The sequence below is a fragment of the Carcharodon carcharias genome, chromosome 18 (assembly GCF_017639515.1).
Source record: "Carcharodon carcharias isolate sCarCar2 chromosome 18, sCarCar2.pri, whole genome shotgun sequence".
In the NCBI taxonomy this organism is placed as follows: Eukaryota; Metazoa; Chordata; class Chondrichthyes; order Lamniformes; family Lamnidae; genus Carcharodon; species Carcharodon carcharias.
In genome coordinates this window covers 64,327,812-64,347,064 of record NC_054484.1, presented here as the reverse complement: position 1 = coordinate 64,347,064, position 19,253 = coordinate 64,327,812, and the positions used below count along the sequence as shown (strand labels likewise).

The window sequence follows — 19,253 nt, the reverse complement described above, 5'->3', positions numbered from 1 at the left end:
ACTTGCATTTACATAACACTGAACAGTTTGATACTTCATAGGAATGTAATAAAACAAAAATATACACCAAGATATTTGGATGAGGACAAAGGGGCCAAGGTTGGGATTGAGGAGGGTGTGATGACAACAGTTCAAAAAGGGAGGGGAACATCTGCTTGATACCTTATTCCCTCTTCTTTCCTCCCTTCCCACATCTCCCATTCTCTTTTCCTCTTCCCTCTTTATACAGTTTTCCCCACATACCTTCTTCACCTCTCTCCTCTTCCCTTCACTCTCCTGAAAGGTGCTTTTTGTCGTCACTCCTCATCTACAACGCGACAGGAGGCTGGATAATTCTCTAATAAAAAATCAAATTTCTGATTTGTGTTGAGTATTGTAAGCAAAATTTGAGTGCTGTGCTTTTTAAAAATTTGAAATTACCCTCTAACACAACTACACACTGACTTATTAACAATAGGGGATCTCAAGTGGCATGACACATGGGAAATCAAAGGATATATTATTTTATACATATTTTAAGAGGACCACTGATTTATGAAGATTGAATAAGTCAAGTCACATTTTTATTACTCATAATTCTGGACGTGATGGTGGTATTTTCAGCTTCGGAATTACATTGTATGCATATTTTCATGAAAATTATTATATGCTTGTGTGATTACATACTTGGTTTTATCTTTAAATTAAATCTTTTCCTTTTCCTAAAATATAGTCCAAGACACACAGGGAGGCTTCAGTAGATGTGTAGGAGTACTGGGCAGCATATTTTGAGGATACTGGTAGGGTGGTCCTGGGGTCCAGAGGCATCAGGAAAGTGATAGTGCAATCAGGCAACATTGAGGTATGGATATTTTGACCGTTGATGATGGGAGGAAACCTCAAGGTCTGGGGTACTGGCAGAGGGCTGTTGTAATTTAATAGTGATGGGAAGGCAGCCTTGGTTTGTGGAAGCACTAGGTTGCAGGCGGCAAAGGATTGGAGCATTTGGGAAGGGTGCTGCTGTGAACAGAACTAGTGGCTAGGGGGAAATACAAGAGTTATGGGAGTGTCTCAAGGCTGTAGGGAAGTGATTCAAGGAGCATGGTGGATGGTGACAGTTGTGTGAGGGTGGCAGCAGGGTCTGTGAACACTGTGATGGACCCTCAAATGTAGATGAAGTGCAATCCCAAGGGTTAGGACAGTCCGTGGAGGGTTGTGATGTTCAGCAGCACCAGAAGTAGACTTCAGTTCTACTAGTCAGCTGCAGCTGCAGTCAGCAAGTGGCAAGAGGAAGAAATTTCAGTTGGCTAAAAAGGCACATTTTCACACGTTGTTAAGAATAATGCAGCTTGAAACTAGTAGATGCCTGAAACTAGTAGACCCTAGGAGCATTAGAATGCTAGTAAGTCACATTGAAAGCCAGAGAGGTGTGCATAAAAAAATAGGGATAAAAATCAGCAAGTTTAAGGTTAAGGGAAAGGCCGGACAGAAGGCAAGAAAATGTTGCAGGGAGTAAGTGAACCAGAGGGGAGGTGAGGAGAATTCTCTTTTTTTAAAAAAATACAGTGAGTTTATCTGGAATGCACTTCTTGAAAGGGTGGTGAAAGCAGATTCAATGATAACTTTTGAAAAGAGAAACAGGATGTATACTTGAAAAGAAAGATAATTCAGGGCTATGGGGGGTAAAGACAAGATGATGGGATTAACTGAATAACTCTTTTAAAGAGTCTCATGATTCTAAGAAAAACTGCTTGCTATACACTAGCGGAGGTCCCTAGTGTCACTCGTAATCAGAAGATTCTCCCCCTCTGTCTGCCTTCGTCTTTCCCTGTGTCTTTATTTCCCCTACTCAGTCTCTTTGTCATATTTCTCTTAGTGTGCTCCTTCCAAACCTGCTCTTTCTGCGTGGGAACATGCACTAGCAATTGCCTCTGTGAAGGAATGCAGTTATAAAGATGGAGATATAAGAGAATCCAGCTATAAATAAGGAGTTATAAGTTTAAAAAGAGTGATTCTGACATGAAGCAGGGATTAAAAATTAAAAGCAGAGTTCATCAGCCAGACATAGATTTAAAAGTTTATAAACATACCTGGACATAATTGTGCACTCAAGGAAAACAACATCCCGCAGGATGTCCTCTAACACAAGCCAGTTCTATAAAAACTGGAACTGGCCTTTACATCACCTCAGCAAGGCATTGGTAAATTATAAGATACTACAATCTAATAATGGATAACCTAGAGGATGATCAGAAACAACTTGTTAACTGTATTCCAGAAACTGGGTGTTGCAAAGAAGCGACCACTGTCTGCACCTTTCAGTATTCTGTTTGATTGAAGCATGTTGACAAAAAACAAAGGATGCTGTCCAAGCATGAGTGCTCACCATGCTTCCTGCTGGTTTGGTTCTTTTAGGGTATAAATATTGGGACTACACAGTAGGATTTTTAGATTCATTGGATTCACTCCAGCATCTCTCAAGGTAAAGGTAGCTACTATAGTGTAGTGATGATAATTCTCCCCTTAATTGGGATAGAGGTGTCTTGTTAGACTCGGTAGCTTTCTACTTGGGGATTTAAGGTAAATACTACTTGATACATTGATGGATATTTTAAATATCGCTCTGTAATGTTAATAAAACTTGGATTCTCTTTTAAAAACAAGATTATACAAACCTTTCCTAGAACTATCAATGTTACGATTACCATCAAAAGTGAATTGCATGTTTGGATCTTTAATAAAGTTTTATAGAATTTAGAAAGTATACTCTCTCAGGTGGTTATCTGTATGCAAACTCGAAAACTCATCACTGTACACTCTTCAGCGGAGAGATACTTGTTGAGGAGAAATGTGCGGAGCCTTACAACATCCAGTTTATTATAATCTGGTTAAAATGGCTATCTGGAGGGTGGTAATGTTTCTGGTGATTCCTTTCCTTCTGAGAGAGTTAGATAAGTTCTTCAGATCCATTTAAGTGTGGGGCTGGTCTTTCTCAACCTTAACTGAGAGTGATCATCAGAGTAGTATGCCTGATGCAAAATAGTGCAAAAAGCAGGGGTGGCAGGGGGAGGGAATGCAATTGGGGGGGGGAGATGCAGTTAGCAGGGGGCAGGAGAATGGAGTTGGGGAGGGTGCAGTTGTGGGAGTTGCGCAGGTCAGGGGCATCCCATGGGTACGTCAGGGTCGGGAGATTGTAGTGGAATGTGGCTGTGGTTGGGATGATATGGTGGGTACCGTGAGGAATCGGGGGCTGTCAGTACAATAATTAATCAGAAGGTAGATGCGGTTTCAATTCTAACTTTTTCTGGGTACCTATTGATGTAACCCAGTTGGAGCCATCCATAGTTTGCGATTTAAATCGCATTTTCAGAAGGTTCCCAGTGCAGGCCTATTGCCCTTCAGAAGTTTGAACTTTGAGTAATTGCCATGCAATCGCTGTGCAATCCTTACCTAGGAAATTCCATTGGGTTAGGGAGGGGCAGGGGAGCAGGAAGTGGTTCCCCAGTGCATCTTTGGGATACACCCCTCCAGTTACAGTGCCCTGGAGCTTTGAAGTTCTGGACCTTGATGTTTAAACTGATTGCTATTAGATATTGGTATGATGGGCACATTGTTGATGATGCAATGATAGCATGAACACAGGGACCATGGGTGGAATTTTACTCGGTTGGACAATATTTGAGAAGAACCATTTACACTGACAGCGAGCATGGGGTCAAGGAAAGAAATCTGGGTAGTCGACAGCTGAGTGGGACTGAGGTGTGTCTCATGGACACAATAGCTCAGAGAAGGGATAAAGTAGTTAGGAGAAAAACTGGAGGAAGACATGGATTCAGGGGTTGAGGCAGTGGGTTGAGGCAGTGGGAGAAGGGAGGTTTGGCTGAAGAAGCAACAGGGTCACTTGGTATAATAACGTACATTAAATGCTACTTGTTTCAGGAAACAGATGATAAGCAGGTCACATGCTAATTACAAACATGTTTTATTAAAATTAGAGCTGCTCAGATGTTTGAGAAGCCTACAGTTAAACAGCCATAGACAACCTTATTGTGCCCAAATCCAAATGGCTTTGGTTTTGAAATTCTACAGAACATTCAATCCACTAACTAAACTTTTTCTGTCAATCCTAGCAATGATTTTCTTATTTTATCAATCGTTTACTTTATAAGTTTCCACTGCTGGAAACTGAAGGCAAATTAGGATCAAATAAGTAGGTCTGTGACTGAGATTCGAGTGCTAACACAGTTCATTGTCAGCCAAACACTACCTTTTCATTTGTAACCAATTGACCATGCTTTTGTTATTCATAATGAACATACTCACTGTATGAAGAGTATCTTCCAGCAATGCTCTCTTTAACTCTATTCCAACTTAAATTCAATTCAGACTTCACATAATCTGCAAGAAAATTATGAGCCATTTTACAATGTATTTATCAGTCCCCATTTTAACTTATATGATGTGCACATTACATTTGGGTTTATTTTGTTTACCTGCATTTAATGTTTAATTGCAGTAACTTAAAAATATATTTCTTCATTGTCACTAGGTCAAAATATTGGAACTTCCTACCTAACAGTGGTGTGGGAGCATCTTTATCATACTGACTGAAGTGATTCAAGAAGATCCACGACACAACCTTTTCCAGGACTAGTGATAGGCAATAAATGCCAGCCTTGCTAGCAATGCCCACATCCTGAGAATGAATTTTTAAAAATTGATCATTATCCTGAAGGTACCTAGATAACTTTGCAACTGAACTGATCAGGGTTGTCATTTGCTACAACATACTTTCTCTTTTAATTCACATGATTTGCCAGACCAAGGCGCATGTGGCTACAAGTGTCATGGAAGAGAATTTACACTCTTTTGAGCTGAGCTGACCTCAATCTAATTAATTAATCAGTTTTAAAGAAGCCCATTATCATGATTTGAATAATGGTGTGTATTCAACATCATATTGCAAAGGCAAAATACAACGAATGCTGGAAATCCAAAACAAAAACAAAAAATGCTGGAAAAACTCAGCCGGTCTGACAGCGTCTGTGGAGAGAAAGACAGAGTTAATGTTTCGGGTCCGTATGACTCTTCTTCAGAGCTCTGAAGAAGTCACACAGACTTGAAACGTTAACTCTGTCTTTCCACAGATGCTGTCTGAACTGCTGCATTTCTCCAGCATTTATTGTTTTTGTATCATATTGCAAACACTGAATGAAGACAAAAATTATTGTGCTCATAAAGAAGCGGAAGAAATGATGCAAAACTCAGTATCATAACTGATTAACTAAACAAATTAGAATAATTTGTATCTATGTAGTATCTTTCAAACTCTTATCATCTCAGGCCATCCCAAAGCACTTCAGAGCCACTGAAATACTTACTGCTCTGCATGCATTTTAGGTACAGCAGCCAGAAAAAGTGAAAACTCAGAACTAGCTTGTAAGTTTCTATGCACAGATATAATATGCAGCAATAATTGCACCATAAAGGCTCATATAATGATGTATAGTTAAGATAAATGCTTCATCTGCTTTCCTCCAATGCAGTGCAGCCTCCATCATCCATGCTTCCAATTATCCAACTCTTCAATTATCCATTAGAATTTGAGGGAGAAAGTGACATGAGACATTAAAAACATGTATTTTTTAATATTTTATAGTTTCTTGGTGAACAAAACAACAATTCTTTGTTTTTCTTTGCATTATGCTTGACTTCATTCTTGTACCCAAAGTATAAGTGTACCACATATGCAAGACCAAATCAATAACTCTTGACATACTGTTAATTTCAAAATTCTTTTTATTGTTTCATGGGATGAGGGTGTTGCTACCTAGGTCAGCAGTTATTGCTCATCCCTAATTACTCGAAAAGGTGGTGATGAGCTGCCTTCTTGAACCGTTACAGTCCATATGGTGTTAGCGAGGCAGTTCCAGGATTTTGACCCAGCGACAGTGGAGGAACATCGATATATTTTCAAGTCAGAATGGTGAGTGGCTTGGAGGGGATCTTGCAGGTGCTGAAGTTCCCATGCATCTGTTGCCCTGATCCTTCAAGGTCACAGAGGTCGCAGGTTTTCAAGGTGCTGTCGAAGGAGCTTTGGTGAATTGTTGCAGTACATCTTGTAGATGGTACACACTGCTGCCAATGTCCGTCACTGGTGGATGGAATGAAAGTTGATGCTGTGCCAATCAAGTGGGCTGTTTTGTCCTGATGTGTCGAGCTTCTTGAGTGTAGTTGGAGCTGCACTCATCCAAGCAAGTGGAGAATATTCCATCACATTCCTGACTTGGGTCTTGTAGATGGTGGACAGGCTTCAGGGAGTCAGGGGGTGAGTTACTCTCTGCTGGATGCCCTGCATCTGACCTGCTCTTGTAGCCACAGTATTTATGTAGCTGGTTGAGTTCAGTTTCTGGTCAATGGTAAGCCCCAGGATGTTGATAGTGGGGGATTCAGCGATGATCATGTCACCGAGTGTCAAGGGACGATGGTTGGGTTCTCTCTTGTTGGATATGGTCATTGCCTGGCACTTGTGTGGCGCAAATATTACTTGCCACTTATCGGCCCAAGCCTGGATCTTATCCAAGTCTTGCTGATTTGGACATGGACTGCTTCAGTCATGAATGGTGAACATTGTGCAATCATCAATGAATATCCTACTTCTGACCTCATGATGGAGGGAACGTCATTGATGAAGCAGCTGAAAATGGCTGGGCCTAGGACACTACATCAGGAACTCCTGCAGTGATGTCCTGGAACTTAGATGATTGACCTCCAAACAACCACAATCATCCTCCTTTGTGCTAATTCTAACCAGGGTACAGCTTTCCCCCTGATTCCCATTGACTCCAGTTTTGCTAGGGTTCCTTGATTCACATTTGGTCAAATGCAGCCTTGATGTCAAGGGCAGTCACTCTAACCTCACCTCTGGTGTTCAGCTCTTTTGTCCGTATTCGGACAAAGGCTGTAATGTGGTCAGGAGTTGAGTGGCCCTGGCGAAACCCAGTGAGCAGGTTATTGCTAAGCAAGTGTTGCTTGGTGGCACTGGCGATGACCCCTTCCAACACTTTACTGATGATCAAGTGTACACTGACGGGCTGATAATTGGCTGGGTTAGATTGTCCTGCTTTTTATGGACTGGACACACCTGGTCAATTTCCCCTGTTGTCAGGTAGATGCCAGTGTTGTAGCTGCACTGGAACAGCTTGGCTAGATTTTGCAGCAAGTTCTGGAGCACAAATTGTCAGTAGGATTTCCAGAATGTTGTCAGGACCCATAGCCTTCACAGTATCCAGTGTCTTCAGCCCCTTCTTGATATCATGTGGAGTGAATCAAATTGGTTGAAAACTGGCATCTGTGATGCTGGGGCTTTAGGATGTGGCAAGATGAATCATCCACTCATCACTTCTGGCTGAAGATGATTGCAAATGCTTCAGCCTTATCTTTTGCACTGATGTGCTGGGCTCCCCCATCATTGAAGATGGGAATATTTGTGCAGTCTCCTCCACTTAGTTGTTTAGTTGCACACCATCATTCACGACTGGATGTAGCAGGGCTGCAGAGCTTACATTTGATCCATTGATTGTGGGATCGCTTAGCTTTATCACATGCTGCTTATGCTGTTTGGCACGCAAGTAATCCTGTGCTGCAATTTCACAGGTTGACACCTCAGATGCTGCTACTGGTGTGCCCTCCTGCACTTTTCATTAAACACTGGACAACCTTATCCTTACATTGAATAAGGAACCCTACGTTCGAACAAGTTTATTTTGGAAAATATGTCATCTTATTACAAACTTCAGTGCTCAGTTGCAGTCACTTAAGCTATTTATTTAAGGAAGGATGTAAATACATGAGCAGTTCAGAGGTGGTGTACTACACTAATACCTGGAATGGGCAGGTTGTCTTATGAGGAGAGGTTGAACAGGCTAGGCTTGTAACCACTGGAGTTAAGAAGAGTAAGAGACGGCTTGATTGAAACACGAGATCCTGAGGGGTTTGACAGGGTGGTTGTGGAAAGGATGTTTCCTCTTGTGGGAGAATTTAGAACAAGGGGTCACTGTTTAAAAATGAGTCGTCCATATAAGGCAGAGATGAGGAGCAATTTTTTTCTCTGAGGGTTGTGAGGCTTTGGAACTCTCTTCCTCAAAAGGTGGTGGAAGCAGGGACTTTGAATATCTTTACAGCAGGGCTAGTTAGATTCTTGATAAGCAAGGGGGTGAAAGGTTATCGGGGTAGGCAGGGGTGTGGAGTTAAGGTCACAATCAGATCAGCCATTATCTTATTGAATGGCGGAGCAGGCTCGAGGGGCCAAGTGGCCTAACTCCTGCTCCTAATTTGTATGTTCATAGGTAAGCACTGGAAAACTGTATGCGACATCTTATTACATAGAAATTACATCACAAAAGAAACCTTTCACACACCCAACTGAATGCAATGTTGTCCAATAAAAATTGCTAACCACAGATGTAACAACAGCAACACCATTCTTGTCACATGCCTAACGCAGTGCTGGGAATTACCTCGACTTCTGACTGCTGAGAATGTTGAATTGCATGAGATGCACCAGATCTGCCCCAGTACTACATCCAGAATGTGGCTGGATGCCGATTGCCTTTTGCTATGTTTAGACCCTACGGTCCAGCTCATTGTTCGTTTGGCTTGATTTCTTCTGTTGGCCTGAAGTAGTTACTTTGATTGGGCAAGTTAACCATGATGACAGTTTCCAAATTCAGACAATGTTAGTAGTGTTTTCATGCTGTGAGTCTGGTGATTCACCGATGCTAATAACATTTTAGCAGATAACAAAGGAATGCACACAGCTATCAAAAAGCACTTGCACGCTCTGCATTTCATCTATTTTATCAATATGCACACAAAAGGTTAAAAGTACACATACATACGTTGTGCAGATATGAATATTGAGATCATATAACCAATGATTGTGACTTTTTTATCAAAAAGAAATTAGCTACTTGCAGCTAGAGCCTAATATATTAGTTATATTAACAAAAATGTTGTCTAAGTTGGTCAGGTGTAAAGATCTTGTAGACTCGGAAAAATCCCCTAGATTCAAATTACTGAATTTTAATTGTAGTTCATTGTCCATAATAACACTTATCGAAGTGAGGATTGGGGTGCTAATTGTGAGTGCCGGTGAAGATACTGGGTGGAGGCAGAGAATATCAAATGGTACTCACTTTGGACCCATGCCAAATGCTTCTTATTGGCTGATTCAAAAGTCATTGGTCAATAGCCCACCCGCTTGGTCAGTACGATGCAGGATGCAAACTTAATTAAAATAATGCAAAAAAAGTTGACTGCTTGTGAGTCTAAGGCTTAAGGCAAAAGGACAGTAGAATACAAATAATGGATGGTTGGCACTCAAGACACACACATCATGAAGAGTGCAAGAGGACATGCCGAGGGCAGCACCAGGCATACCGAAAAAATAAAATCTCAACATGGTGAAACTACAACACAGGATTATTTGCGTACCAAACAGCATAAACAGCAAATGATAGACAGAGCTAAGTGATTCCTCAGCTAATGGATCAGATCTAAGCTGTGCAGTCCTGCCACATCTAGTTATGAATGGAGGACGACAATTAAACAACTCACTGGAGGAGGCGGCGGCTCCACAAATATCCACATCAGCAATGATGGGGGAGCCCAGCACATCAGCGCAAAAGATAAGTCTGATGCATTTGCAAAGTGCAGGGTTGGATGACCCATCTCGGCCTCTTCCTCCGGAGAGCCCCAGCATCACAGATGCCAATCTTCAGCTAACTCGATTCACTCCACATGATATCAAGTAATTGCTGAAGGGACTGGATACTGCAAAGGATATGGGCCCTGACGATATTCTGGCAATACTACTGAAGACTTGTGCTCCACAACTTCTTGTGCCTCTAGCCAAACTGTTCCAGTATAGCTATAACACTGGCATCTACCCGGCTATGTGGAAAATTGCCCAGGTATGTCCTGTACAGAAAAAGCAGGACAAATCCAACCTGGCCAATTACCACCCCATCAGTCTACTCTTGATCATCAATAAAGTGATGAAAGGGGTCATCAACAGTGCTATCAAGCAGCACTTGCTTAGTAATAACCTGCTCACTAAGGCTCAGTTTGGGTTCCGCCAGGGCCACTCAGTTCCTGACCTCATTACAGCCTTGGTTCAATCATGGACAAAAGAGCTGAACTCTAGAGGTGAGGTGAGAGTGACTACCCTTGACATCAAGACAGCATTTCACCAACTGCGGCATCAAGGAGCCCCAGCAATACTGGAGTCAATGGGATTTGGGGGGAAACCCTATGCTGACTGGAGTCATACCTAGCACAAAGGAAGATGGTTCTGGTTGTTGGAGGTCAACCATCTCAGTTCCAGGGCATCACTGCAGGAGTTCCTCAGGGTAGTGTCCTAGGCCCAATCATCTTCAGCTGCTTCACCAATGACCTTCCTTCTATTGTAAGGTCAGAACTGGAGATGTTCGCTGATGATTACACAATGTTCAGCTCCATTCAAGACCCCTCAGACACTGAAATAGTCCATGTCACTTAAGGAAGGAGTCATTTAAGTAAGGATGTAAATGCGTTGCAGGCGGTTCAGGGGAAGTTTACTAGATTGATGCCTGGAAAGAACAGGTTGTCTTATGAGAAAAGGTTGGGCTTGTTTTCACTGGAGTTTAGAAGAGTGAGGAGTGACTTGATTGAAGTATATAAGATTCTGAATGGTCCTGACATGGATGTGGAAAGGATGTTTCCTCTTGTGGGTGAGTCCAGAACTAGGGAGCACTGTTTTAAAAGTAGGGGTTGTTCTTATAAGACAGATATGAAGGGAATTTTTTTTTCTCTCAGAGGGTTGTGCGACTTTGGAACTCTCTGCCTCAGAAGACAGTGGAGGTGGGATCATTGAATATTTTTAAGGCAGAGGTAGATAGATTCCCTTGCCTAACAAGAATCAAAGGTTATTGGAGGTAGGTGGGAACGTGGAACTCGAAACACATACAGATCAGCCATGATCTTACTAAATGGCAGAGCAAGTTCGAAGGGCTGAATGGCTTACTTCTGCTCCTATTTCGTATATCCAAATGGAGCAAGACCTGGACAATATCCAGGCTTGAGCTGACAAGTGGCAAGTAACATTCACACCACACAACTGCCAGGCAATGACTATCTCCAACATCGTCCCTTGAAATTCAATGGTATTACCATTGCTGAGTCCCCCACCATCAACGTCCTGGGGGTTACCAATGACCAGAAACTGAACTGAACTAGCCATATAAGTACTGTGGCTACAAGAGCAGGTCAGAGGCTAGGAATCCTACTGTGAGTAACTCACCTCCTGGCTCCCCAAAGCCTATCTATCATCTACAAAGCACATCAGGAGTGTGATGGAAACTTTCCACTTGCCTGGATGAGTGCAGCTCTAATGACACTCAAGAAGCTTGACACCATAAAGAACAAAACAACCCGCTTGATTGGCACCCCATCCACTAACATTCACACCCGCCACCACTGACACACAGTAGCAGCAGTGTGTACCATCTACAGGATGCACTGCAGGAACTCACCAAGCCCCCTTAGACAACACCTTCTAAACCCACGACCACTGCCATCTAGAAGGACAAGGGCAGCAGACACTTGGGAACACCATCACCTGGAAATTCCCCTCCAAGCCATGCACCATCCTGACTTGGAAATATAATCGCCATTCATTCCATGTCGCTGGGTCAAAATCCTGGAACTACCTCCCTAACAGTGCTGTGCGTGTACCTGCATGACAGGGGCTGCAGCAGTTCAAGAAGTCAGCTCACCACCACCTTCTCAGGGGCAATTAGGGATGAGCAATAAATGCTGGCCAAGCCAGCGATGCCCACATCCCATAAATGACTAAAAAAACAAATCACAACATGGTGATACATCATAGTAAAAATGCTGGCAGCATTATCTTTTAAAGCTTTCTCACTTGCTATAGGTAGTTGCATCTTTTTTAACTAAGGCACGTTTTCAACATGTTAATATTTAGTTTATGGAACACAACAATATAATGGTTATGGTATTCGCCTAGCAACCCAGAAGAGAAAGTTCAAATCCCACCATGTCAAATTGTAAAACTGAGTTCAAAAATCTTGCTGGATTGTTATAAAAACTCAACTGGCTCACCAATGTCCTTCAGGGAAGGTAGTACCTAGCGGAGGCTGAGCGTCAACTTGCAGACACTTCCTCCTACCTCTCCCTGGACCATGACCCCACCACTGAACATCAAGCCACTGTTTCCAGGACTGTCACTGACCTCATCTCCTCTGGGGATCTCCCTCCCACAGCTTCCAACCTGATAGTCGCCCAACCTCGGACGGCCCGCTTCTATCTCCCACCCAAAATCCACAAACAGAACTGCCCCGGTAGACCGATCGTCTCAGCTTGCTCCTGCCCCACAGAACTCATTTCTCGTTATCTTGACTCCCTTCTCTCTCCCCTTGTCCAGTCCCTTCCCACCTACATCCGTGATTCCTCTGACACCTTATGTCACATCAACAATTTCCAGTTCCCTGGCCCCTACCGCTTCCTCTTCACCATGGACGTCCAATCCCTCTACACCTCCATCCCCCACCAGGATGGTCTGAGGGCCCTTAGCTTCTTCCTCGAACAGAGGCCCGAACAATCCCCATCCACCACTACTCTCCTCCGTCTGGCTGAACTTGTTCTCACGCTGAACAATTTCTCCTTCAACTCCTCTCACTTCCTCCAAATAAAAGGTGTGGCTATGGGTACCCGCATGGGCCCCAGCTATGCCTGTCTCTTTATGGGGTATGTGGAACATTCCTTGTTGCAGTCCTACTCCGGCCCCCTTCCATAACTCTTTCTCCGGTACATCGATGATTCCTTCGGTGCCGCTTCATGCTCTCGTCAGGACTTGGAAAAATTTATTAATTTTGCTTCCAATCTCCACCCCTCCATCATTTTCACATGGTCCATCTCTGACACTTCCCTTCCCTTCCTTGACCTCTCTGTCTCAATCTCTGGTGATAGACTGTCCACCAATATCCATTACAAACCCACCGACTCCCACAGCTATCTCGACTACAGCTCCTCACACCCCGCTTCCTGTAAGGACTCCATCCCATTCTCTCAGTTCCTTCGCCTCCGTCGCATCTGTTCCGATGATGCTACATTCAAAAACAGTTCCTCTGACATGTCTTCCTTCTTCCTTAACCGAGGTTTTCCACCCACGGTCGTTGACAGGGCCCTCAACCGTGTCCGGCCCATCTCCCGCGCATCCGCCCTCACGCCTTCTCCTCCCTCCCAGAAACATGATAGGGTCCCCCTCGTCCTCACTTACCACCCCACCAGCCTCCGCATTCAAAGGATCATCCTCCGCCATTTCCGCCAACTCCAGCATGATGCCACCACCAAACACATCTTCCCTTCACCCCCCTTATCGGCATTCCGTAGGGATCGCTCCCTCCGGGACACCCTGGTCCACTCCTCCATCACCCCCTACTCCTCAACCCCCTCCTATGGCACAACCCCATGCCCACACAAAAAATGCAACACCTGCCCCTTCACTTCCTCTCTCCTCACCGTCCAAGGACCCAAACATTCCTTTCAAGTGAAGCAGCATTTCACTTGCATTTCCCCCAACTTAGTCTACTGCATCCGTTGCTCCCAATGTGGTCTCCTCTACATTGGAGAGACCAAACGTAAACTGGGCGACCGCTTTGCAGAACACCTGCGGTCTGTCCGCAAGAATGACCCAAACCTCCCTGTCGCTTGCCATTTTAACACTCCACCCTGCTCTCTTGCCCACATGTCTGTCCTTGGCTTGCTGCATTGTTCCAGTGAAGCCCAACGCAAACTGGAGGAACAACACCTCATCTTCCGACTAGGGACTTTACAGCCTTCCGGACTGAATATTGAATTCAACAACTTTAGGTCGTGAGCTCCCTCCCCCATCCCCACCCCCTTTCTGTTTCCCCCTTCCTTTTTTTTTCCAATAAATTATAAAGATTTTCCTTTTCCCACCTATTTCCATTATAAAAAAAACCCCACTAGAGCTATACCTTGAGTGCCCTACCATCCATTCTTAATTAGCACATTCGTTTAGATAATATCACCAACTTTAACTTTAACACCTATGTGTTCTATTGTACTATTGTCGTTGACATCTTTTGATGATCTGCTTCTATCACTGCTTGTTTGTCCCTACAACCACACCCCCCCTCCACCTCTCTGTCTCTCTATCTCTCCGCCCCCCACACACACACCTTAAACCAGCTTATATTTCAGCTCTTTCTTCGACTCAAACTCAAGTTCTGTCGAAGGGTCATGAGGACTCGAAACGTCAACTCTTTTCTTCTCCGCCGATGCTGCCAGACCTGCTGAGTTTTTCCAGGTAATTCTGTTTTTGTTAAGGTAGTATGTTACCCTTATCCAATATGATGTACATATGACTCCAGTCACATGCTGGATTTAATATCTCCCAAAGTGGCATTCAGTAAATCACTCAGTTATAAACAACCACTAAAAAGTTTACAGAAATTAAACTGATTTATCAGCAATGACTCAGGTATCATACAAGGTCAAAGCATAGGCAATCTCAGCCCAGTCAACTCTGCAAAGATCTCCAGGGGGCTGGCATCCAAATTAGGAGAGCAACAGATTGACTTAGTCATACTCAGAACCATATCCATCAGCCAATATTACCATCCATGGGTAGAATATCCACTAAGTTCAGGTAAAACAAGATCAAGGAAATGTCCTGCTGAATAACGCACCTCAACTGACAAAGTCAGTACTTTGCCATGTTTCATGCAACTTGAAGGAAACACTGAGGAATGGAAGCATGCACTTTGAGTTGATGAATTCAAGACTGGCTGAATAGGACCAAGCTCGTAGCAATGGACATTGAAATCAGACTGATGAAGGAACAAACAATGAAGAAGTGACCTATTTGACCTTGTCTTCACCCTCATCAAATTATATGCTTCAGACCCATCAATCCATAAAATATTGGCAGGCGTGACCACCATGCTGTTCTTGTGAAGAGGCACATCTCCATGATAGGAAACTCCAACCATGTGATACTACTGCGCAAACTGGAGCAAACATGGGGCAAGTAAAAAAACAAATACCCATGAGGCACAAAGAATTATAGAGTACGAAAATCCGTCACCTCAGGGAACACGACAACCTTCACTCTCCCTTCACCATTAATCTGAGATCAACCCTTGTTTGATGAGGCCTGTAGGAGGACATACCAGGACAGCAGCAGGCATATCTGAAGTCCTAACAGTACTGCAACATACTGACTAGATAAGAGATACAGAAAATCATCAGCAGCTGCAGTAAAAATAAAAGCAAATAAGGCAATAGTTACAAAAGCCAAGGTCACAGCACAGGTCTAAAAAGGGTTTTTCTTTTCTGATGAGTAAGACATTGGTTAGATTCCATCTTCCATACTGCACATATTTCAGGCTATTCATAAGAAGGCTATAACCACTGATGTGAGAGGCCACAAAACAGATAATTCAGGTCAATAGGAACTTAAAATAAAAATGAGGAATGTTGGAAATGCAGAGATCAGTTACCACCTGTAAAGTGGAAAGTTAGGGGTAACATTTCTAATGTCAAACCTTCTGACAAGTCTCCATTGAAGCATACAAAATAGAAGCAAAAGTAGGCCATTCGGTCCCTCAAGCCTGCTCTGCCATTCAATAAGATCATGGCTGATGTTTGTATTACTAACTCCACATTCCCATCTACCCCTGATAGACTTTGATTCCCTTGCCTAATAAGAATCTACCTCCGTCTTAAAGGTATTGAATGACCCCGCTTCCACCGCCTTCTGAGGCAGAAAGCTCCATAGTCGAGCAGCCCTCAAAAAAAAATTCTCATTTCTGTCCTAAAAGAGCTACCCGTAATTTTAAAACAATGTCCGCTAGTTCTGGACTCACCCACAAGAGGAAACATCATTTCTGCATTCACCTTGTCAAGACTGCTCAGGATCTTGTTTACTTCAATCAAGTCACCCTTCACTCTTCTAAACTTCAGTGGAAAAAAGCCCAGTCTGTCCAACCTTTCCTCATAAGACAACACACTCATTCCAGGTATCAATCTAGTAAACCTCCTCCGAACCACCTCTAATGCATTAGCATCCTTCATTAAATGAGACCAAAACTGCACACAATATTTGAGATGTAGTCTCACCAATGCCCTGAATAACTGAAGCATCACATCTTTACTTTTATGTTCTATTCCTCTCGTAATGAAGGATAACATTCCTTTGGCCTTCTTAATTACTTGCTGTACCTGCATACTAACTTTTTGTGACACGTACTAGAACACCTAGATCCCTCTACACTTCAGAATTCTACATTTAAGTAATACTCTGCTTTTTTTTTCAATCTTCCTGCCGAAGTGAACAACTTCACATCTTCCAACATTGTACCTCATCTGCCATATTTTTGCCCACTCACTCAACCTATCTATATCTATCTGCAACCTCATGTTCTCTTCACAACATACTTCCATACCAAGCTTTGTGTCATCTGCAAATTTAGCTACCATGCCTTTGCTGCACTCATTGAAATCACTGATATAAACTGTAAAAAGTTGAGGCCCTCGTGCAGACCTCTGTGGGGCTCTATTCGTTACATTCTGCCAATCAGAAAATGACACATTTATGCATACTCTCCATTTTCTCTCAGCCAGCCAATCTTCACTAGAAACACAATGGCCCAAATTTTTCTGGAGCAGGTCATCATCTCAGCGTACTCAGTTAGACTTCCCTCACCCTTTAGCTTGAAATTTCTTTGCTTTGCAACTTGCTAGAAGTGCGAGCTGATAACAGCATGGTGAGGATTTATCTCCTTAATCAACGAAATATAAGGATTGGCAAAAAAAGCTGAAATGATGGAGAAGAAATTAGGGTGAATTGGTATCAAAATCAGGTACAGAAAGAGAAATACAAAATTTAACTGAGATAGAGGGAAAAAGACAAAGAAAAAGATGATTTTTCTAATAAAAAATATTAAAAATCTAACAAGTTACTACTTGTAAGAACAAGACTCCACAGCTTAAATTGTTCTCTCCCTAGCTGGAGAGGTTGAGTAGCATTGCAGGAAAATACATCTGTCATTAAAAATGTACATCAATTGTTAAGTTCTAGCTCTAATCTTTTGTGATGAGTTTAATTGGCAATGAATGTGCAAATACAGCAATTTACTGAAACTCATGGGGAAGAGGGCAAGGTCCATTTTCGTGAGGCTCAAGGGGGAGTGACACAAATTGTTCAGCAACTTGTGGCAATTCATAATTCACTTCGTATCTCTTCTTTGCCATAAGTGGCTAGATGATTTTCATACTAATAATAGTAAGCGCCATTAAACCCATCATTATTTTGGCAGCAAGATCTGGACCATTATCTTTTCAGAGGTGGATGGATCTGCTGGGTATTTCATGGAATTTCCTTTTTCAATTTCAAATATTGGCAGAGTTGTTTTAAGTGTTTATCAGGAATTCCTATAATGAAACACCTTTAAGGAAGCCAGTCTTCTTGTTTTTTTTAAAAGAGGGCACTACTGGTGGCCTAATTGAAGTTTTCAAAGTTATATGAAGGCCAGTGACAAAATTAGTCAGGACAAGTTGTTCACTCTGGCAAAGCCTGCAAATGTCAAAGGAAAAATTTAAAAGTGATCAAGATCTGAGTGAGAAGTGAAGGTGGAACATTCTCATCCAATGATTTATTTTTCTTTCATTCGTGCAGTGCCAGTATTGCTAGCAAGGCCAACTTGTTTTGCCCATCCCTAATTGTCCTCGAGAAAGAGATGGTGAGTGGTGTTCTTGAACTGCTGTAGTCCATATGATGTGGGTACACCCACATGGCTTTTTGGGCAGTTGGGGGGGTGGGGGGGGCAGAGTTCCAGCATTTTGACCCAGTGACAGTGAAGCAAAGGCAATATAGTTCTGAGTCAGGATTGTGTGTGACTTGGAGAGAAACTTGCAGGTGGTGGTGTCCATGTTCCATCTGCTGCCCTTATTCTTCTAGGTGATAGAGGTCCCGGGTTTGGAAGGTGCTGTCGGAGGAGCCTTGGTGAGTTACTGCAGTGCATCTTGTAGATCAGACTTGTCCAACCTGCTGCGCATAGGCTGGATTGGGGTCTGCGAAGCACCTCTATGTGGCCCCCAGAGCCATTGTTCTAAGTACCCGTAAGTCAGGTATGTTAGAAGTTGAAGATTCTGCAAAGGGCTGTTCCTCCAGCTAGAGTTGGTTTCTCTTGAGTGCTATAGATAGACTCATAAGCGAGTCTATCGACAGCAAATGAGAGAGAAATAGTCTCTGATTGGAAAAGAGAGAGAGCAAGAGAGAGAGAGCAAAAGAGTGTGAGAGTGAGAGAGACTGCAGCAATCACGCAGAAGAGAGGCTGCTGGGGCCATGGGGATTTGTTGTTGCCAGGGCCATGTTGACGACAGGCTGTTGGGGTGGATGGAGGGGCATGGGGGGGAGGGGGGTGATGCTGCCTAGTGTGCGCGAGTGTGTCTGGGTGTGAGAGCATGGTAGTGCATGTGGGAGTGACAGTTGGGGTGTGTGGGGAAGTGAGAGGGTGGGGGGGTGGGGGGGAGAGAGAGAGAGTGGGGGTTTGTGGGGAAGTAAGAGACTGGATGTGTACGTGAGTGTGAGAGAATGCGGGTAGGAGAGAGTAGGGGTGTGTATGGGAGTGGGAGAGAGTGAAGGTGTATGTGGGAGTGGCAGAGAGTTGGGGCATGTGTGGGAGTGTCTGTGGGAGTGAGGGCATGTGTGGGAGAGGGACAGAGTGGGATTGTTATGGAAGTGTGGGGGCATGGGGGTAAGTGGGGGTGTGCAATGTGTGTGTGGGAGCAGAGATGTGAGAGAGAGTGAGTGTGTGTTTGTCTTACTCCCAGTCTCAGGTTTCTCACTCACCCACTGTGTGAGTACGTGCTGGTGTGTTGGGGTGAGGATGAGGAGTGAGCGAGCAGTGAGACTGGGAGTGAGCCAGACACACACTCTGACACTCCTACACTCTAATGGTAATTTTTACTAATTACTCTTTTTATACCTAACAATTTATTACTTTGCCATTGCTTTATTTTTGCTCAGCAAGGTGTTTCTTTTCTTTATTTTATTTTGAAATTCAGCTTAATGTTGTGCCAAACCTCATCTTTCCAAAACTTGCTCCAAGGCCCTTGAGTAAGAAAAAAATAGAAATGTGACCCCCTCCCCCCACGCACCACACCCGCCGCCCCCACCCCCC

General features: G+C 43.5%; 1 protein-coding gene across 25 annotated transcripts in view; it reads right to left on the bottom strand.

Moving 5' to 3' along the window:
• The window catches only part of LOC121290601 (zinc finger and BTB domain-containing protein 20-like), a 326,665-nt gene that overhangs the window by 164,394 nt on the left and 143,018 nt on the right, over positions 1-19,253 (bottom strand). For 13 of the 25 annotated variants that reach the window (XM_041211253.1, XM_041211235.1, XM_041211228.1 and 10 more), the window contains 2 exons: positions 4,303-4,377; positions 244-337 (listed from right to left, as the gene is read on the bottom strand). The exons of 4 other annotated variants lie outside the window; for them this stretch is intronic. The gene's annotated coding sequence lies outside the window, so the exon portion shown is untranslated. Of the gene's footprint in view, positions 1-243; positions 338-4,302; positions 4,378-4,551; positions 4,676-19,253 lie in introns of all 25 variants that reach the window. 8 more of the 25 variants (XM_041211246.1, XM_041211242.1, XM_041211237.1 and 5 more) reach the window with 2 other exon arrangements.